This window comes from Podarcis vaucheri, assembly GCF_965113315.1.
Source record: "Podarcis vaucheri genome assembly, chromosome: 10".
NCBI classification, from domain to species: Eukaryota; Metazoa; Chordata; class Lepidosauria; order Squamata; family Lacertidae; genus Podarcis; species Podarcis vaucheri.
The window spans coordinates 68,543,883-68,566,724 of record NC_138748.1 but is presented as its reverse complement, the minus strand read 5'-3'; the positions used below and the strand labels follow the sequence as shown (position 1 = coordinate 68,566,724).

General features: G+C 43.7%; 1 protein-coding gene and 1 long non-coding RNA gene across 2 annotated transcripts in view; one reads left to right on the top strand and one right to left on the bottom strand.

The window, feature by feature from the left end:
* EXOC4 (exocyst complex component 4) overlaps positions 1 to 22,842 on the bottom strand; it is a 380,738-nt gene that overhangs the window by 83,597 nt on the left and 274,299 nt on the right. The gene's annotated exons all lie outside the window — the stretch shown is intronic.
* Positions 21,008 to 22,124, top strand: LOC309541927. Its single transcript, XR_014224012.1, has 3 exons — positions 21,008 to 21,153; positions 21,546 to 21,571; positions 21,960 to 22,124. It is a non-coding gene; the product is annotated as an uncharacterized lncRNA (long non-coding RNA).

The window sequence follows — 22,842 nt, the reverse complement described above, 5'->3', positions numbered from 1 at the left end:
TAATGGCTACGTCCAATCCAAGAAGTGCCAAAGTGCTAATGGTCCCCTTTGTGTAGAATGAAAACACCATATTGCTCTTTTTCTCTTCCAAAAGTACAGCAGCCATTTCAAGTGGACAAAGCTGCATTTGGCAAAACTAAGTTGATGAAAGCTTCTTTCTCATCCCATTCCTACACCATCTCCTGCAGCCTCCCTCCCTTTCTTGGCAGAAAAGATATCTTACTGAAGCTCTGAAAGTGTCAGAGGATGCCGACGATTAAACACGCAGGCAGCTTAATGCATATAATGAACATAAAGCATCCACCTTACTGGATGCGCCAGAGATCATTTGCTACTGAAGACACAGTCATTGAGGAGGTACTAAAAGGAGAAATGCACAGCATTTGAAGAGGGAAACTAGACACTAGGGAATTGGGCTACAGTATTATCACTTATTACAGAACAGATATTGCTTTTAAGAACAAGCTGGTGACAAATACTTCGGTGTATGGAAAGATAAACCATTCTGTCTGCACTGTGTGCTCCCAAATCTCCCCCTCCCCCTTAGCAGCTCTCATTCTATTCAGCCTCCAGCTTTTCCTACCATAACGCTGAAAGGAAACCAACAATTCTCTGAATTCAACACCTTGCTTGAAGGTTGCCCATGTATGCTTGCAACCCATTTTGGGCTGTTGTGGATGAGCTGGCATCCATGTGGATCACTCTCCTGGCTTCCTCCCTCGGACGCAGAACTAGGACTTTCAGCTCAACTCTTCCCACAAATTCCACCGCATGGTTTAAACATATATAGTTTCTGGTTACACAGTTCAGAAGTTCAAAGTAGAGCTCTAAGCTACAGGCCTTGGCACAAACCAAGACGTTGTCCCAACACCTGGCACACCCCTTGGAAGCATGGGATGGGCACAGACATTTCTCCTCCCAAGTGATGGGGCTGAGCAAGCAAGAGGGCACTTCGTGAATAGGCTGGGTTTGCATATGCCACCACAGCCAATGGGATGTCCTTGGAGACAGGGTCTGAGTCTGCCCAGCTGACTCACTGAGTGACCCAAGCTCACAGCCCTCCCCAGTTGCTGGAGCAACCTCACTCCCAGGAGGTGGGATGGGGCTGGCTTACTCGGCTTTCCCTCCTCTGCTGGGACATCCGCCACCAACAGGACAAGGAAGTTGTCTAGTGGAACTACTCAGATGCTCCCTGCCAACAGTCTCAGTGCTCCCATCCCATTCCTCCTCCTGCTCTGATAAATCCTGCCAAGAAATCCCCATGGGGCTCATAACATTCATACAACGTATGAAATCAGACCAGACTAGAGGTGACTACTACTCCACCATCCAGCCATGATGGGTATAACCAAATTCTTATCCAAGATGCATGGGGTACAGCACACAAGACGTATCCCCACAGCTACCCTGTGAGGTAGATAGGACAGGAGAGTTCAGCTTATCTAAGGCTGCTAAGAGATGTTCATGGCTAAGCAGGGATTCAGATACAAGTATTGTCTACATGGGCTGATAGTAATCTCCAGGGTTTCAGGCAGAAGTCTCTCCTTGCCCTACCTGGAGATATCAGAGTTTGAACCCGGGGCCTTCCACATGCAAAGCGGGGGCTCTACCACTGAGGTATACCCCTTTCCAAGTCTCCCTGGTCCACATGGCCTACATCCAATAATTTGCCCCACTGAGTGTCCAAGACAAACCTGCTGGCAATTTTTAATGGGTCCAATGATGTTAGATGGTGAACAGAACATAAAAGCAACTCAGAATGCTTGCAATCTATGTTAGACTGGGGACAGAGGAGTCAGGGATTGATAAAGGGTATAATGCTATATTTTATAATATATATTCTAGATACGCTGCCACCTCCTTTTGTAATATGCTTGCTCACACGTGTGAAAAAGATTTCTTTGAAACAGAGGACTGAGCCAAGTGCTCAGACAAATCGAACACTTAAAAGTTTACAACTTGAACTTTTGACTATTTCTCTTCAAGCTAGCTTCAAACTGAACCACTTTGATTTTTCAAGGGCATTTTCTTCCTTGAGGATGATTTTCCTTATGTGAGAAGGATGCATATTATTTTGAGTACATCTGTTTTATTGAATTGCTGTTGCACTCCGTATTCATTTGTGCTTTCTTTTTGTAACTGTTGTTTTCTGATTTTATCCAGTGGTTGGTTGGTTGGTTGGCTGTTAATTAAACATATATTTCACATTTTGTTAGCAGTACTTCTCTCAAGTGCCCTGAATAAGGAGTAGAGCTGAGGTCAGGGAGCTGAGGTCAGGAAGTGGCAAGGCCCAGGAAGCAGCAGAAGGAATCCAAAGATTGTGGTGTCAAATGCAAGCTGCCAATATTCAGAGGCTCAGTGATGAGCCCAAGTTGCGTATATCTAAGAGTTGCTTTAAAGAAACTCTGTAGACCCAACAGTCATAGTAGTATAATGTGTCAAGGCAACTGCTGCAGTAGAATTAATCCATCTTTCTAGACAAATCTCTAACTACACCCTTTCCCTTTGACCAGGGGAGTGCTGAGCTATCATATTATTAGCAACAATAAACAACTGTAATGCATAGAACAAAAGTGGAGCCTGGGGAGCAACATGAGATGGCAATTCTAGCTAAACTGAGTAGCAACTAAACTCAAGTGCTTTGGAGCACTGAGGTTTTCAAAGATACAAACTGTCATCATCATGCAACTTCTAAGACAGCAAGCACGCCACAAGAAAAAACACAATGCCACACAGAGCACAGATGTTAATGGGAATAAAATACAATGGATCTTTCTTGGGCTGCTGCGCCCAATATCAAATAAATATTTGACTGAATACGCACAGACACAGATTTAACACGAAGAGGGTTTAAAATAGGGTCAAATAAATTCATGAAAGGTGAACAGTCAAGCACCTGGCCTAGCCAGGCTGATAGAAAGAGAGAGGGCCTCACTCCTTCTAAGAGCTGCAATGGTGCAAGTGATCACCGGGGAGCCATTTCGGTCTGAACCTCTCAATCTTAGAAGTAACTTCCGTAAGCCTAAAGAAAAAAGTGAACGGCTGTACTCACAGAAAGGGATCTGGCCCACCATAATACTTTCTCCATAGCCTAAATAAGTGTTTGAACCAGTGCCTTCCATACCCAAGTCCTTGCATCACACTGATCTATTGAAGATGTCAGCCTTATTAGCTTCCTCTTACCTGTAGCTCAATGCTACCAAAAATGTCCCCCACAGCATTGCCAGCAGATGGCCCAGTTCCCCTCCCCATGCGCTCAATTCGTTTCAGTTAGCCTTAATGAGAGTCAAGCACATGCACTGAAGCATGAAAGGACTTCATAAAAAGAAGGAATTGGCTCGTGGTAAAGCTAGTTTTCGGTCCACTTCTCCTACCATAGGAAATATTCATTAAGAGGCTGCAGCCCAGGTGCCAGAGCAAATGGCTTCTATTTTAGCAGCATTCCTCCTAAGACTCTTTGAAAGTAGCGTCGGAGGTAGCTTCATTACAGAAGTAATGGAGCCTGCACAGAGAAATCAGTGCCTTGCGACTTTAGCAAGATCCAACCTAGATATCCCACCCTCCCTTTGCTACAGACTCAATTCCTGCCCCCAATAATAAATAATAATAATAAAATTGCCCTCTGCACCATCACTGCACCCCTTGGGTGACTGGTATGATTCAAGATGGCAGTATCAAGGATCAAATGGAGGGCTCAAGACCAATGGTGGAGAAACTAAGAAAATGACACCATAGGCTTTTTAATCCTTCAGAGATCTTGCATTGCCCTAGTTATATTATTGTCAGTAAGTACCATTAAGAGGAAACTTAGCGCATACAAACAAACTGATGATTTTTCTGTAGATAACTGGCAAATATGGAGAAAACTGGCAAAGCTGCTGTGCAACAGGAACCTATTCCACAGGCCAGAAGCAGCACAATAGTTTGCCTGTGGGCAGACACAACCACATCCTTGAGTTTACTCAATCCCCAGAACATTCCCACCCTCACACTTGTGTGTTACACAACTTCACTGCATTAGTGTTGTATGGAAGCTGGGTATAATGGGTTGGGAGTTACTCGTGCATAATCCTGCTCCGTTTGAGCATTAGATTGCCTGGTTAAACCCTCCAGACTGCACAGCCCATCTCAGTGTGGCTGCCCTTAGTCACTCGTGGAGTCTGTCTGTGGGCGTTTCTTAAAGCGCTGCCAACATAAGAGTTGTTTGACGCCCAATCGTCTCCGCCTCTCACTGCGCGGGAGTCTCCTGCGCAGGGTGGGCGTGGGCAGCGGGGTGCTTGGGCTCTCCTCGCTAACTTCCAACGAAGAGTCCTGGAGCCCCTGCACCTCCCTCTCCCGTTGCTCTCCTGGATCCCTGGTGTTACACTCATTCTCTTCCCCTTCCTCCCGGCTGAGTCTCCCTCTAGCGCTTGGACCTTCCCCTGCAGAATCAGAGACCCTCTCCTTCTCCCGTGCCTCTGATGGCAGTTCCCTGACATCGGGGGTTGGTTTTTTTGGCATCCATGTGATCATATCCCTAATGCCTATTAAAAACTAATGATTGGTGAATTGTAGATACTTTTTTCTATGTCTACCAAAACATAGCTGAGTAACTTCAACATGAAAAACCAAATAAGAAATGCATGTATCAAAGGGAGGATTAAAAGAAAAAGAAGTAAGAGATGACCTAAAAGATAATAAAGAAGGTCACCCACCACAGACATATTTCAGGGAGATGAGTGATGGATTGTAAGTCATGTCCACTGACTTTGGACAGAGAAGTTTCAATGTACTGTGAAGTTAATGCCCATCGTATAAAAGCTGCAGCCAAAAACATGGCTCTCTCTTTCCCTTGAAATTGCTTTGCTCTGTTTCCTAGTTTGTTTATTGTTCTAGTAATGGGCTCCATTTTAACGTGTCAGATATTGCATCATCTTTATAAATGGGAGCCATCATTATGCAGCCGGCGTTCAATGAGAATGGACCATAACAACATGTTGGGCATCGAGGGATGGCTGGAATGGTCTATTTCCAGGATAGGTCAGTTTCACATGTGTTTATTTTTAAATCTGTTCTGTCCTGTTTCCTCATTAATCTACTGTTGTTTTCTTAAAACTAAACTGTACAAAAAAACCCCCGCATGTAAAGATGTACTTAAAACAAAACATTTAATTATTTCAATTTGTAACTGTATTTTAGACTCAAATATGGATTTTTGTTTTCTACCTTTTGATAATGCTTTTTGAGTCAAAACTATAAAATAATTATTTCCTGATCAATGTATTAGTTTGGGAGATGTGAATTAGAGTCATTTCCTGAAAAATGTGGTCCAAACAAAATTCTCTACGCATGCATTTAGAAGAAATGGAAATTGCACAAACTCAAAAGGGCTGGAGAACTTTGAATTGCCAACCATCTCCATGGTGGGCCACACATGCCTTCAGTGCCAGACATGATCAGATCAACTCAATTACTGCTCCCAGCTCCCCTGCCTGCTGCTCCCCCTTCCCACTTCATGCCCCCCTTTTCTAATCAGATAACAAACAGTCTAATAACTGGCTGTGTGTCTGTCAATCCAATTATTTCCTATTTGGGATGTGCTGACACTCCATTAAATAAAGCCGACAGATGGCAAGATCTTTCATTATCGTTCAACTGACTGATTAGCCGCTTATGCGCAGCACAGGAGCGCAGAAATCAATGCAATCAGGTGTTCGTCGACTGAAAGCTCCAGAGGGGCAAATGCCAGAGGGCAGGGACGAAAGCTGCATCCAGCATACCAACACAGCTAAAACTGAGCTCCACCACCTTCTGTGGTCCCTTCTCAACTCACGCTCACACATCTGGGGCTGAGGAATGCAGGGTCGCTGCTTGCTTTGGTAACCAACAGCTTATTAATATGAATGGAAAGTAGTGGATAAAATGCCAGAGGGGTAGCATACCACTGTGATGCCTGTTGCATCACACATAAACACTCCCAACCCACATCCCAGCAATGGTACCATCGTGCACCTCTTTTCCACATCACCCAAGTACCAGACACACACTGACTTGGAGGTAGAGCTCTCAAGCAAGCTGCCTCTCTTTTGAGAGGTACAAATACCCCTGGACGCAGGAAGGATTTCTTAAGGGACCGACAACTCTGCTTATTTGATCTGCAAAACAGGAAGCACACCACCCAATTTACAACATTATTCACAGAAGCTAATCCTTTGACCAACCTGACTGTCTTGGTTTACTACTTCTAATACGCAGAACAAGCAGAGGATTCCGTGTGTGGTGATGACACAATGCTGCTGCTGTTATGTCCATTAACTTGGTTTCTACTGGATCAGAGTCTGGCTACTCTATTTAGAGAAATATAGGAGTCCAGGACTAATTCTGTTCCATAGCTGGTTACAGTCAGAATTGAGCACAACAGCATTGCCTGTGGCCATGACTGCACTCTCCACATCTGAGAGCTCCAGTGAAATAAAAAGCCGTAACTGGAAAGAGCCCTGTGTTACATCTCTGAGCACAGACGAAAGGAGAAAGGAGGGAGCAGGTGAATTCACAAAAATGGAGTACTATATTAAAGACCACTTCTTTATAGCGGGGGAAAAGTGAAGAGAACTAACCATTTCCTTTCATGAGGATAAAATGTTTGTGGGACTATAAAATTATTATTACTATTATTATTTTAAAAATGTTTGTGGGACTGCATTTCAAAGTTGAAAAGCACAGGTTTTTATATTTTGGTTATCAAAAATCTATACATTTTTCTTGCATTGGAAGCCATCAATGAAATTCTAACATTTTCAGAAGATCTGGTACCAAAGCAAGAAAAATGGTATCCTAGGAGCTAAAGAAGTAGATTAAGGTTATATTACAGTGTTAGATTCAACTCTAATATGCACCACAAAACTGGAAGCAATGCTAGTCTTTGACATTTTCACATTTGAAACAGAACGATACTCTCTCTTCTCTAGCACTGGAGTCCTATTTGTTAATACTGGAGGAAGGAAAATGGTAAGTACTTCGGAATCTGATGCTGCTAGCAGCAGCTGCTCAATGCTGCTACACGACAAGATCAGTCTTAATCAAGATATAATCCAATTGCAACTCCACCCTGGAGAAATACGTCCAAATGGTTGTATTCGTCAAAGAGCTACTCAGAGGAGACCCACTGAAATTAATGAACCTGTCAGGTCCATCAGTTTCTAAGTAGGAGTAGCACTGGATACAACCCAAAACATCAGCAGCATGACCATCTTTTTTTATTTTAGCTCTTTATTAATTATGTACTTTGTATTCTCATTTTGTTTTTTCTATTGTGACCCACTCTGGCAACTTTGAATGAAGGGAGGTATGCAAATATAATAAAACAACAATAATATTGTGGGAACTGCATCTGATGTTTAGGCACATGAAACAGCTGGATGGCGGCAGACATGTACTCCCCAAATCCAAAATCCATCTTTCACTTTAAAGCTAAGCTATGCTTGAGCCAAGTACTATTTGAACCTTGATCAGACTCATTATTGGGTTGGCAGAACAACGCAGCTCAATGGCACTGAGCAATATTGTGCTTTAAGGAGGGAGGGGGAACCCATCTAAAGCAAACAGCTGCGCCCCACACTACAGTTTCAGCTGAGCAGGCCTCTCATCCAGCAACGTCGGGAGGTTGAGCATCGCCATCAAATTTTATTGCTTGTCCTAGGAGGCAGCACATGCTAAACCAATAAAGTTGATGATGATGACCAGAGGGGCTCTCCTCGTAAGTTTATTCAAAAGCAGACTGAATTTAAGACTGAACTCTTGCCAAATCTAGAAAAGCAGCAGCCGTGGAGCAGTAGTCATATAATTTGCAAATTTTTCAACTTAGGTGCAAGTTGCTTAAAGGAAAGTAACAGTGGTCCATCATACAACAAGGAACAAATGGATGAAATTCTAAGGAAGCAAAAAAGAAGTTCTGAATGTGCACAAAGGTGTGCTGTTGTTTAGTCGTGTCCGACTCTTCGTGACCCCAAGGACCAGAGCATGCCGGGCACTGCCTCCCGCAGTTTGGTCAAACTCATGCTGGTAGCTTCGAGAACACTGTCCAACCATCTCGTCCTCTGTCGTCCCCTTCTCCTTGTGCCCTCCATCTTTCCCAGCATCAGGGTCCTTTCCAGGGAGTCTTCTCTTCTCATGAGGTGGCCAAAGTCTTGGAGCCTCAGCTTCATGATCTGTCCTTCCAGTGAGCACTCAGGGCTGATTTCCTGGATAGGTTTGATCTTCTTGCAGTCCATGGGACTCTCAAGAGTCTCCTCCAGCACCATAATTCAAAAGCATCTATTCTTCGGCGATCAGCCGCCTTTATGGTCCAGCTCTCACTTCCATACATCACTACTGGGAAAACCATAGCTTGAACTGTACGGACCTTTGTTGGCAAGGTGATGTCTCTACTTTTTAAGATGCTGTCTAGGTTTGTCATTGCTTTTCTCCCAAGAAGCAGGCGTCTTTTAATTTCATGGCTGCTGTGCCCTAAAAGAAGAATGGTGGAACCACATGGGCCTTTGATCTGTTTTTCGCTATGTACTTACAATACAGAAAATGCGCATTTTCACATGTTGTTGGACACTAACTCCCATCAGTCTTAGCCAGCACAGGCCATTGTCAAGAATGGTGGGAGTTGTGCTTCATTTGCAGCGCCACAAGTTCCCTATGCCTCACATAGTATCTTCTTTAGAGCACAGCTTGGTAAGCAGTGTCTTGGCCCAATCAAATCCCATACTCAGTGGGTCTCCTGTGGTAACTGGGGAATGCTGCCACTCGTGTTTGCCACTAATGATCCAGGAACTGCAACAGAAGGGTCTCTGACCTAACCTTATGCCCATGAGGTTTCATTTATGAATGAGACAAAATTGGGATTTTCTTAAGTAAGGCCAGTCCTAATGTAAAGTGATTCTGGTGACTGACTAGGCAGAAAAAAAGAAACATTCTGCTGCAACAGCAGGAATCAAGGGCATGTCGTTCATGGTACCACTTTCCTTGTTCAGAAAGAGTAAAGAGTGATGCACGGCCTTACTTACCCTGTAAAGAGTATAAGTACTACAGAATGCACAAGAAATGCATTTACTGAGGCTAATCTACATCAGACGGAAGCCACAGCAAAGCCTCTTCAGAGGGAGAAGAGCATTCCCTGAGCATTCCTTGAGTCTCAGTTTGATCCTTTTACATATTTCCTTTTACATGGTATTTCATGCATTGCAATTTGCTGTTATTTCAATTGTTACAGATTGGTAATTCTTTATTGTGGTTGATAAGTGTAAACTTTAACAATTATTTGCTGGTGTTTAATTTTACTGTTTACTATTACATTCGGATAGATTGCTGAATGTTGCTTTGTTTGATACAAGTTGTTTATTTCAAAGTTATTGTGACGTTTTATATTGGATCAGATTGTTACTATTAATGTTTCATGTTTTATTATGTTTTTGCATGTGTTGGAAGCTGCCCAGAGTGGCTGGGACAACCCAGCCAGATGGACGGAGTAAAAATAAGAAAATTATTATTATTATTAGTAGTAGTAGTAGAAATAGTAGGTTGGCAAGCAACTCAATGGACCTTGTCTAAGACAATGACAAGGGATGGATCAGAGATGCCAAAATAAGGAAGCCTTGAACTCGCAACACTTCAGACATGTAAACTGAGAATGCCAACCACATAACCACTTTGACTAACATATCCAGAGCACACAATCAACCTTCCAAAAAATATAGTACGTTAATTTATTGCAGTCATTTAGATATTTAGCTTTATTAACATTTTTCCAGTTTTTTTAAAAAAACCTCCCTTTCAGGGGGGCCCTAACCTGCTGCCCCTGCATCATAACATACTCAACCCTTAAATCTCTTAGAAACGAATAATCATCAATTGAGGTTTACCCTACTCTGTGGCTTTCCGGTGGCAGCATAGTGGCCTGTGCTTCTTTTTAATACCAAGTAACAGGTTTTTTTAAAGCCTCAGCGCCTAGGGCTTGCCGATCGAAAGGTCGGCGGTTCGAATCCCCGCGGCGGGGTGCGCTCCCGCTGCTCGGTCCCAGCGCCTGCCCACCTAGCAGTTCGAAAGCACCCCCCGGGGCAAGTAGATAAATAGGTACCGCTTACCAGCGGGAAGGTAAACGGCGTTCCGTGTGCGGCTCTGGCTCGCCAGAGCAGCGTTGTCACGCTGGCCACGTGACCCGGAAGTGTCTTCGGACAGCGCTGGCCCCCGGCCAATAGATGTGAGATGGGCGCACAAACCCCAGAGTCTGTCAAGACTGGCCCGTTCGGGCAGGGGTACCTTTACCTTTACCTTTAACAGGTTTTTTGCCTTTAATGGTACGTTTTAGCCTCCTAACTTTTACTACCAACACATTTAAAGCTCAGCAATGTTGTTTTAATTACAGGCTCAAAAGGAAGAAAGCACAAAGTATGGCTGGAACCAGCCGGCGCTCACAGCTCTCCAGATGGAGAACACAAACTATGCCATATTGCTTGGGCATGCCTCGGAGTGGGGGGAAGTCTGTAAATGAAAAGACAAACCAGGAGCTAAAGTTGTTGTCTTTCCCTAGGGCGGGGGAGGGCAATGCTATGTTCTAAAAATCTTTTGCTTAAATCGGAGTTGAAACTTGGCTATCATTCTACCTGTTGTTTAGTAACATGCACTGTCAGGACCACACTGAGTTGGGGAATGTGGCCTCCAGTTATTTCAGGTCTCTGAAGAAAGTCTAAAAGTCTCCACTTCACTTCAACAGCAAAAGAGAGTCTCCTCCACTTCCAAGGTTCCAGTTTCTGTCCCCTCTTCGCCATGTTTAATCCTGGTATTTCTACAGTCACGGTTTACCTGCAAACCACTATCACACATTGGAGGAATCCCTGTGCCCATCTGCAGGGCCAGAGCCTTTGAGGAGGAGAAAAGGGCTTGCATTTTCACAGGACCTATATGTAAGCTGCATGTTATAGGTCAGGCAAAGGCAAACTCCAGACCTCCAGATGTTTGGGACTACAATTCCCATCACCCCTGACCATTGGTCCTGTTAGCTAGGGATGATGGGAACTGTAGTCCCAAACATCTGGAGGCCCCGAGTTTGCCTATGCCTGTTATAGGTGCTTTGTTGCATAAGGGGTTACCCTGCATCTTATACACAACAACTCAGCTCTGCAAAAAAAGACAGCACCTTTTCAAAGTCATTTTGAGAAAGGGATAGACATACACCCAGAAGGCAGCTTCTGGAAGAAGGAGGAAGAAGAACAACATGGCAACATGTGGGGGCAAAGTAAGCTTTTTCTTCCATTTTTTAATTCCATGCTCTGCTTTGAGCCAACTGACTTGCACCACAGGGCAGGACCAAAAAAACCACACCTGTCTTTTGGTCCTGCGCTCTGGCACAGCCAGGGAATGGAATATCCAGGATCAAGATCAGAAGTAGGGGAGGCTTTTCTCCATCTGGGATGCCCCGCTTAGAATGGGACAGTTTGCAACATTAGATACAATGTTTTGTAACATTAGACAGAGGAAGTGTTAAGAGTCTAATTGCTTCTGCAAGCTTAACTGTTCTCTCTCCAACGTTTTTCAAGCTCAATACCATCAGGCTGCAGCTGCACACATTTAGTTTGGTCCAAAGTCTGCTAGCAGAAAGGGGACATTTGTACAAGGGTAAGGAAGGGACAGTGGTTTTCTACAGAGATGCAGTGGTTCACAAGAGCTTCAGCCCAGCTCTTAGAAAATCTGCAATTCTAATCTGCCTGTGGCCAGTTACAATTGACAATTAGGTTTATGAGATGTTCAGTGCATTATGGAATACACTGCTATCTGTACCCATAGAATAGTGTGGCTGGAAGGGATTTTAGCATATTATCCAGGTCATGTCTCCTGTCCTAAAAGAGAATATACATCTTATTGCTCCTAAATTGCTTGTCTAGTCATCAAAAGCATCAAGGTGGATGATCTCACAACGTCCTTTAGGCAGTTTGGCTCAGTCCTAAGAATGCACAATTTGAATGACTTCCTAGTAACTTAAAATTATTGAATCTTGTCCTGTATTCAGTGGACAGGATTATATATTATATAATACAGAAAGAACTATGAACCTTTGGGGGAAAGTACAGTAGTGAAATACTGTGTTGCCCATTCCCTGGAAGGTTGCTTGAAGAAATATTGACTGCCTTCATAGAAACAGCAGGTATGTTGGTAAAACTGTTCGTCAACCATTTTGAAATGTGTTGTGTGGAAGGAAGGCATAGGAAAGATTGCTCCTGCTTAAAAAAAGAAAAGAAAGAAACAGATTTTCTGTGCATGCAAAAATAATTATTACCCAGCTTCCCCTATCCTGCCTTGCATTGATATACTGAGTTTTCATATGTGTAGCAAACATCCCCGCCCCCAGGAAACATATAGATATGTGGTCTCCTCCCACCCTTTTGCAGGCTGATGTGACAGAGTCCCAGAACAGTTTTTTGCCAGTTTACATGATGTTAGTGAGAACCTGGCCTTGTTCTCAGTGTGCCAAAGAAATGAAAAACAAGTCCTGCAGCAGTTCCTTTGCCCTTATCATGATCATGTATTGTAAGCTCATTTTCTCATAAGCCATGGGTATTCTAATAAAATGACTTAATCAAAACTTTTTTAAGGTTGGACCTCAGAGGCAAGGCTTTTTTAAAAAAAGGTTAAACCTAGTAGTTAACATCTAGACAAGAGGTTAAAAAAAAACAAGTAGGAACTACATTGACTATATAATTTTTAAATGGCTCATTTTCAGAGACTGTGAAATTCTAACCACTGTATTTCAACTTTTTACTCATACATACAAGGGAAGAAATGCTAAGTGGATAGAAATTTCACAGTGTCTGTAAAGGCAACACGCACAAACGCACACACACACACACACACACACACACATCCTGTAGCCCATCAGGAAACATGAAAACAATAATTTTATAATGCAACTTTGGAATGGAAATTTAAACTCCCAAGGTAATTTTCCATTGACTATGCCCGGTGATGCGTGAATTACACTCGCAGGGATGGGTAAATAGGATTGGGCTTGATTGCTTCATCACCCCTCCATTATTTCAAATCTTCTGAAGGGGGGAGGGAACTTCACAGAAATGAATGTAGATTCCTTGTTTGAAAGCACAGTGGGGGACACAATCCCATCAGTCCTACTGAGGAACACGGTCCTTGCCGTGAAATCATAATTAATACCGTAACAATCTACTTATAAGCCTCAAAAGCGGCCCAGATGGGGATAAATTAGGAGCAGAATATTGTTAGCATTTTATTTAAATTAAACAGAAGTGTCTCTGACAGAACGCAAATCGTGTTACAGACTAATAAAGGGATCAGATGAAGCAATTAAGGTGTAAGCAGTAGTTTGTTAGGTTTGTGTGTGCGACTGTAAGGCCCGCAATGTGCAGGATACATAAGGACACACAGAAAATGGGAATGGTATACCAGCAGATGTTGAAACCGTCCGGGAGAAGTGGTGATCAGTAGGAAAGAAGTAGAGGATCAGTGCCATAGTTTGAGAGGCTCTGTATAGTTGCTGGGATTCCTATTGAGGAAGAGGGCAAAGGTCCATGGTGAAGCAAAAGCCTTACACAGTGGTACCTCGGGTTAAAAAATTAATTCGTTCTGGAGGTCTGTTCTTAACCTGAAACTGTTCTTAACCTGAGGTACCACTTTAGCTAATGGGGCCTCCCGCTGCCGCTGCACCACCACCATGAGATTTCTGTTCTCATCCTGAAGCAAAGTTCTTAACACGAGGTACTATTTCTGGGTTAGTGGAGTTTGTGTTGGGAAAAAGCCCCAAGGCAAAAGCCAGCTCCAGATTGCTGGAATGCACAACAGGATGTTGTGGTTTGCAGATGTACTGTTGGAGAAAAGGTGGAGCCTATTCTCTGTACTGAGCACCGGATATTAGCTCAGTGTGTCATCTGACCTGTGCTGGAAGTACAGGGGAGGAGTTGAGTCTCTTCTAATGGAGTCTGAAGGGAACAGACGCATTTATATGTACTGCTGAGTGACAGGAATAAAACATGTAGAAAGGACTCCTGTCTGTCTCATTTCTCCTCCCTGGGAGAATGCAGGGAGGGAGAGAGAAGCAGAGTAGCGGAGGGTGTGTTCTTCACGTCTGATTGATGAGGAGAATCGCCGGAGTTATGACCTAGCCTGCCGGGAGACGCAGCGGAGAGGTCATCAAGTATCCAGCTTAATTGCCTCGGGGGAGGCCAGGTACCCCTGCCTGTAAGCTGAGATACTAACAGTTTGTAACCTGAAGTGTTATGCCTATCGGTGTGGTTGCTTGAGAGCAATAGGCAAGGTCCCTCACTGGTCTTTTCAAAGGCTTTATTATTGGTGCAAAACATTTACAATGCAGAATGCCTCTATTCCATGTCTTGATCACTCACTAGCAGAATCTGAGAGTGGGCGGTCCTTAAACTTTCCCCAGCAGAGTAGTCTCTTGACCCCCAGCCGACGCCTCCCCTCTCTGCGTGAAAGCCTACTGCACAGGGAAGGCTTGGGTAAAGGGGGACCTCCCTCCTCCCCGCTTTGCTCAGGCACAGTGTCCTGGCTCTTTCTTGTATCCTCCGAGCCGTGCAGCTCTTCCCCACTAGAGGCAGGGCTTCCTTCCTCCACTGAGGAAGTGCTGCTTCCCATGATCTTTGGAGGCTCTCTGTAATCCAGCTGCCCTTCCACCTCTCGCCTCTGAGCTGATGGCAGTTCCCTGACATGAAGCATCTGTAACCCGAGGTACCACTGTAGGCCAACAACGTCGTACTCCTTGACTACACAGTGAGGAATGGCCATGGTTCAGTGGCAGAGCATCTGCACTGCCTGCAGGAGACACTAGGTTCAATCCTCAGCATCTCCCAGTAGGGCTGGGAACATCCTCTGTCCTAAAACCCTAAAGAACTGCTGCCAAAAATGGAGCTAGATGGACCAATGGTCCAGTATAGTATAAGGTAGCTTCCTATTTTCCTATGACCTTGCTTGAGATGACTAATGGTCTGGTTTCTGAGAAAGAGAATCTCCAGGGCGCATATGCAAACAAGCGTAATGGTTTAGGAGCTGGCTGCAAGGTTCTTCTCTTGCCTATTCTATGAATTTAGGCATGGAGGGGCAATTTGTGGCATGTACCCCAGAGGTAGGGAGGTTGCTGCTGGTGGTTTAATGTCTGGATAGCCCCGCGGACTTAGTAGATCAAAGGGTAAATCAACCCAAGGGACAGTGAGGTATTGTATGAACTATAGTGGGTGATAGGGTGGCACAATCCAAAACTGTGGACTAGATTTTGGGCACACTTGCGGAAAAATTGACCAGGATTGAACAAGAGAAACAATATTAGTAATAGCTAAGGAGCAACAACTTGAGGATCCAGCAAAATATATTTTGATGGGCCTGATGTGCTAACTCACAGGTACATAATGTTTCCAGAATTTTAGGGCTGTAAATGGTGTCCAATGCTCTATTGCTATAATCATGTTGGTCACAGGAGACTGGCATATGCTGTGCTATTGAACAGCTTCCTAAAAATTTCTGAGTGCCATATGGAGGGGCTTCACTGTGCCAGCCTCTTAATGCCTATTGTCTTTATGAGTCTGCCAGAAGAACAAGGGAGAGGGTGAGCCTTCAGAACTCTGGCTGACATTTCCACTAAAGGCTTTTCTTAACCTTAGTTGGACCCAATCGAGGTGTCAATGCTGCATCCAACTGTTTTCGAATCAAGACAGTTCTTTGCTTCCATGACTGATACGGGTGCTATACAGTATTTTACTACTTTAAAAGCTAAATTATATATTATGGTTGCCACAGGGAAATTTTCTTTAAATTGCTTTGTGCAATGGCTATTACCACATTAGCTATTTGCATGAAGGAACTTGTCGCATGGACTTCTGTCCACAATATTGCAAAGGAGCAAAAAAGAAAAGATGTGCAATGTCTGAACCAGTTGCTGCATATTAGCAGTTTTCTGTGGAATAATGCTTGCTGCATGGAACAATACAAAGTTGCCTCCATATCAGGCACGCATAGCAGGCATGCACCTTTGGGATGTTCCTGCATGCAGCTTTGCTGCTGCAGACTCAAGTGGCCTTGGTGGCTAGGGGTGTCTTTCATAGGCTTCAGCCGGTAAAACCTCTGTATCTGTTCGTGGACCAAGACAGCTTGACCACAGTGGTTTAGGAATTGGTAACTTCAAGACTGGACTACTGCAATGCACTCTACATGGGGCATCCCTTGTGCTTGTTTCCAGAAAATGCAAAATACCGCAACACTCTGTTAACATATTACACTTGTGCTCAAAGAACTGCACTGGCTGCCAGTTTGTTACCATAGTAAGTTCAAGGTGTTACAAATGGTACATAAAGCCCTTTACAGACTGGGACCAGTTGAAGAGATCACCTTACTCCATATGTTCTTATTTGATCACTTCCATCTGTGCAATCTGCACTTCCATTCTGTGTTTGCCTTTTTTGATGCCTGCTGAAAACTGTTCTGTTTTTGCAGCCCTATCTAGACCCACGATTTGGTTGCATCTGTTGCATTTGTTGGTTGCACCAACAAATTTCCAAGGCTAGTCATAATTCAATGTGGCCTGCCAGGGGAGAGAGGAAAAGGGAGAATAGGTTTCGTTCCATGTATTGGGAACACCTTAAGCATATCAAAATAGGATGCTAGCTCTTCCTCTGAAGCACAGGAAAAATAGGAAAAATGGTTGGGAATTGGGAAACATATGAGCATGACTGATGGCAAAATTGTTTTGGAATTTGAATGGTTTTAAGCCAAAATCTCAATGGTAATGACTTCTTTGCCCTATGACTGTGCAGAAGTGGAGTTCAACTGGAAGAGATTTCTTTGGACTCAATGGTTCTGAATTTTAAAACTCCATGACAGGTAACAAACCTGGGAACAAGGTGTGGTGGGGACAGCACAATACCCTGCCTTGCTGCAAGGTACTCTTATCCCCAAGAGCACACAAGCAGCTTGAAAGAGACTGATTAAAGGGAGCCCCACTGGCTGGCATGCAAAAGGGAGTCTAGATTAATTGTCAAACTAACACTTCATATATTCATTGTTAATTTTACCAACTGATTTCTTTTCAGGGGGAAAGCCATTGGCAGGGCGGAGGAGAGGAAGAAGGGTGATTCTCCTGTCCTTCAAGTTTCTAGACATGTATTAGAAATGACAGCCTATGATTGCAGTAGACAACATCTAATTAACTGTCATTATAAAACACATGTCAAAGCCTGAGGCCTATGCTGGATCTGCTGTCTAATTTAGCTCCAGAATATTAAAAAGGACCCTTTTCGTTGTGCCAAGCTGGTGAATGAATCTTGTTGTCTTATTAAACAACTTGTTCCTTTTGCACCCCTCCTCCTGCACCCCCTCCTCAAACTCTCTCCCTGCTGCTTGCATGAAGGGGGGGACAGGCGGGTGATGGATATTTAAAACCACATCCATGCCTGCTCCCAACTCTGCTGACTTGGAGGAGGATCAGAGCGCAGATATGACATGAAAGGGGAAGCTGTCTGCAAAACTATTAGATGACTAATGAAACAATTATACCCAAACAGCCACCGCAACCGCTTACGGGGCTTATTTTTGCAGTACTGCACAGCACGGTTAGACCTTACTTCTCCTCTGTTATTAATTAGGAGAAAGGGGATGCTAATCAATCTCTGTCTCTGTTCAAGTGGCTGGTAGGACTGGGAACTGTTTAACATTTCAATTACCAATCCATTTCACCCTCTTCTCTTGCTGGATGAGGTCACCCAGAACGCTGACCAATCCCGCTGCCACCCTGGGAGGTAGCGGTGAGAGGAGGAACCGCAAGTTCCAGAACAGTCGCTCAATTACCCAGCATGCCTTGGGGCTCACTTCCACGGGAAGTGGAAATGAAGTAACTACTAAATGGGACAACCGGTCTCCTGTTTTGCCTCCTGCAGCTGCTCCATTGGAATATACTGTGATGGTGAAACAGGGGTGGAGAAGTAAGCTTTACTGCGATTTTGCAGCCCACAACTGATCAGCCACAGAGCTTTAAAGCGCTGAGCTGTGCCTGGGAAGTGTGGTACAAAAGGTAGTCAGGATGAGCCCTAACTTTCTGCTGGTTCAGTAGAAGGGAGCCCTGCATCTCCCAAACTGAGGGGAGGTTTAGAAGAGGACAAGGCTCTCAAGCTGTCTGTTTCCCTTCCTTCTTTCCTTCCTTCTTCCCTCCCTCCCTTCCTTCCTTCCTTCCTTCCCTCCCTCCCTCAATGCTCTTCTTCTTCCTAAGGCCATATCTGCTTTCCCCTTTCACTACTCCCTTTTCAATCTGGAGATTTTCTTCCTTTGCCAGGCAAGTTTAATTGTGTTCCAACACAGACCGTAGCATTCCAACCACCATCTCCAAGCCCCAATTTGCAGTAATCAACACCATGTCACTGGTGTCTCCTCAAACTCGGAGACTGTTCCTGTCTATGCCACACTCACCCTGCTTATGTGCCAATCCCATGCCAAAGGGCCAACAACATATTTCCATTATTCCCTGCAACAGTTTCTACAAAACTTTACCTGGCTTTTCCTTTGAAGAACCTAAGGTTACAGAATTTTCCTTCCCCAATCTCATCCACACAACGATGGGTGGAAGGGCAGGCTGAGAAGGTCCAACAGACCAATGGTCCCCCATAATTTTTTTGGTTAAGCAGGGATTTGACCTTCAGTCTCCTTAGTCTAAGTCTTACCCCAGCAGCACCACACTGGGTCTCCTTATACAGCTGGGTGCTGTACAAAACAAGAGGTGTAACTTAGGGCTTATCCATACTTACCTTTCTTCTGCTCTTTTCAGACATTGTTTGTGCTTTATAGCTCCATGTCTGAGCACCCCCCCTTTTTTTTTGCTCCAGAGCTTTCCCTGTAAAAACCTGCTCTTTAAAGCTCAATCAGAGCAAATGTCACTCCGCTGAAAGTCCAAATTGATGTTTGCTCCAATTGAGCTCCAAAGAGCAGGTTTTTGCAGTGAAAGCTCTAGGGCAAAAAAGAAGAAAAAAGAAAGAAATGCTTGAACATGAAGCTTTCAAGCACAGACCTGGGCCTGGAAAGAGAAGGGAAAGTGGTATGTGTGGATCACCCCTTAGTCCCTTTCCAAAGGCTTGCAACCTACAACCAACAGACAAGATGGGAGTGGTGGGAGAGTACTGGGAATGACATAGATGGTGGGTGGAGAAATAGAGGAGTCAGGAGTTGTACACTGCTTAGAGGTTGTAGTACAGTCAAGTGTTGCATACATTGTGTTGAACACAAAATAAAAATATAGGAGAGTCAAATAGAGGGACAGCAGCTGTGGCAGAGAGACTGAGAGGGGTAGATGCACAGAAGCAAAGAAAAGCTGACAAAGGAGGATGGGATAATACAAACATAGCAAAGCGAGAATGAGAAAATGTCTTCTCTAAATCACCTGGAAAGGGAGGCATGGCAAGGTGGAAGATCAGCATGAAGGAGCTGAGATAGGAGATGACCAGAATGTCAATAAGGCTCTTAGTATATGTGCAGAAAGGAAAGAATATAACATGGAAGAGGGAAAAGCACCAGGATTTTGTTACCACAAACGACCAACTAGGCATATACCACTTCTAACAATGTTAAAAGAATGGAATTAACACCATCAACAAATCACATGTTTTGAAATATAACAGTCAAAATATTTATGCTTCTTCATATGATTTTAAAATCTGCATTACAATATGAGGTTCCCAAGGTGGAGAAGAAGAATACGATCCACACAGCCATAAAATAACCATAAAATTGACAGCAAAAGGAATAAAATGACAATTTCAAACCACAGTGACGATAAGCAATTGCAACTCTAACTGGGATTGGACAGTTGTGATCCATGTCCGGGTAACCGCCTCTTTAGACTACAGTACACTAAGGTGCATGGAAAAGCCCTTTTGTTGAGACTCCACAGCATAATAAAAATAACTTTGTGCAAGTGTAGATGCTGCTGCAATACTTTTATATCTGAATGTATTGTTCAGATTATATATTTCCCTATGTTTTATATATGCTGTAAGCCAGAGTGGTTGGGGAAACCCAGCCAGATGGGTGGGGTATAAATAAATCATCATCATCATCAAAGGAAAAGTCTGTAATGGGACAACAGGCAGCTATCTTATTTGATTTTCTGAGCAACAAGAGGGATCCAATAATTTCTGTTAGTTCAAACTCTGTGTTTGAAACCCTAGATAGTTTAGAGCGAATTTTGCTCACATTAAAGAGCAGCAGCACATTATTGGACAAAAATGATATAACCACTCTTTAAGTGCACGAACTCAGTAAATTAACTCGGAAGCATGCCGCTTTTCTGAGAAGAAGTAAACTGCTGATTGTAGTAAGCAAATAATAATTAACACTAGTACATACAGCACTAATTAACAAGGAATTCAATTAAACTACTATGCCAACATAACAAGATGCACGACAAAGTAATTGTGGTTTGTCATGTTGGCATATTCTTATGCTACTTCAAAGTTTGCTTTGTTCTATGGGTCTTGCAATGTGAACTCTGAGGAAACGTTTAAGAAATTGAAAGCAGGCTTAACATGGCACATCCAAAACTCACAAAGACACATACGCTAAAGGAGAAAAAGGAGGAGGAACAGATTAATGCAAGAACAGCCTGGTGGATCAGGGTTCTACCCCAGGACATATACTGCCCACGGGGGCTGAATTAAATCAATCGGCGGGCCGAATTAGGCCCCCAAAACAGACTTTGGACATGCCTAAAATAGGGGGTCGTCTTATACATGGGAAGTGCCAGGAGGGGGTGTGGAATTAGTTGAAGCCGCAAACAGGAGGTGGTTTGCAGCGTGTTATTGGTGTCTGCTGCAAGGGGTGGTGTTGATTGGGTGTTGCTGCGGCAATTGGACAGGCAATAGGCTACTTCTGCCAGCTTTGGGACAGACGTTAGGAAGCTCAACAACTCTTGGCAATCTCTTCCCATTTTCTTAATTTTTAGTCCCCCCAAATAGGGGGCGTCTTATACACAGAAAAGTACAGTAGTACCCAGAAGCATTACTGTCTCCAACTGTACTAGCCATCATGGCTAGTAGCCATCAATAGCCAAATTTGTTTAATTGCTCTTCTAAAACCATCCAGGTTGGTGGCCATCACTGCCTCCTGGGGGAATAAGTGTTGTAATATGAGAGCTCACCAGCTGCAAACCAGCAGCACATTGTTTACACCATGTGATTCTTATGATGTGAGTGAGCGTGAGACAGGATGTTCTTCGTTCTTCTCAAGGTTGTGTTCTCAGTGTAACTTGAGACGGAGGTTTCTGAGAGAGAAGACATGTTTTGTACAGTCCGGGAATAAAGTAGAATGAGTCAGACTACTTTCAGACTGTCTTTTTTCTTCTGCTGAGATGCAAGGGGAAAGGGAGTGTGCATCTCTCAAAAGGGAGGTGTCGCTTATTGTTGATCTCCCTGGACTGACCGAAGACCAGCCAGGGGCAACAGGCCCCAGTGCCTGGGAAGAGGAGTCAGCTTTTCCCGAGGGGTCCGTTCACCAACAAGTGGTAGCAGACACTTTCTTTTATTTGTCGTATATTGTCCAATATTCAGTTTCACTGGATGGCCACAAGTTCTAGTGTTATGAGAGAGGAAGAAAATCCTTTCTCTATTCACGTTCTCTTTGCCGTTCATAGTTCTATAACTTTTTTAGCATTTCATCTCTTACGCCCCTTTTCTCCAAGCTCAAAATCCCCACATGCTGCAACCTTTTCTCATATGAGAGTCGCTCCATCCCCTTTTGGGGGCCCTTTTCTGACCCTTTCCTAGCTTCACAACATCCTTTTTGAGGTGAGGCGACCATAAATGTACACAGTACTCCAAAAGTGGCAGCACCATGTATTTTTTTATAATGGTGGTATGATATTGGCAGTTTTATATTCAATTCCTTTCCTAATGATCCCTAAAGGGGGGAGGGAAGAGACACAGGTTCCTTTATGGAAGGTGGCTTCAGAATACCTTTAAGATTCTCAGGCATGAACAGCAGGTACTTAAGCATGTCACAAATAAACATATTGTACTGTTTCATCTGCGTTCCAGATTAGAGAGAGAGGAAGGGAGAAAGGAAGTTGTCAAGAAATTTAACAAATCAAAATATAAAAAGACAGGCTGTTCTGGGTGTCAGCATTACCACACTGTCTCTTTCATACTGTCTCTTCTCAAAAATAGCAGAGAAGGGAAGAGGTGCCCTAATCTTCAGTCAAACTGGGAGGTGAATGAAATGTGTAAAAAGTGCACTAAAATTTTTAAAAAGGCACTGTGGTTGGAAAGAGGCAGTGACCAGTAAGGTAAAGGAATTGTTAAAAACGAGAAAAGAAGCAGACATCCCGGCTACTTCTTTTTGTTTCATTTGTTCTGATGTAACTGCGCTACTCCAACAAACTATTTTTGTCTTTCCTTGACTAAAACGATGACTCCCCCACAGATGAAATTCTGAAAAATCTGTTGGCTATATTTCATAGTTTTTAAATTAGTGGTACAAGCAAGTGGTACAAGAAAATGGAGCCCTCAAGACTTGTGTCAAAGATGTTTTAAGGTCAACTTCTTAATTAGTAGCACTTAATTAGACAACAGATTGATTTGAGCATCGCCAGAAAACAGACACTTTGCTCAGCCAGTTAAGTGTTGAACGTTCAGAGTGTAGGTGCTGGAACTGTCTCTCCCTCCCCACCCCCAAGAAATGTTGAAGCAAAGAGACTGAATTCCCCCTTTAAACACAAATAATGAGTTGCTTTTGAATATTTCTGTTATTAGCATGCACACGAAAGCTCATACCAAGAACTAATTTAGTTGGTCTTTAAGGTGCTACTGG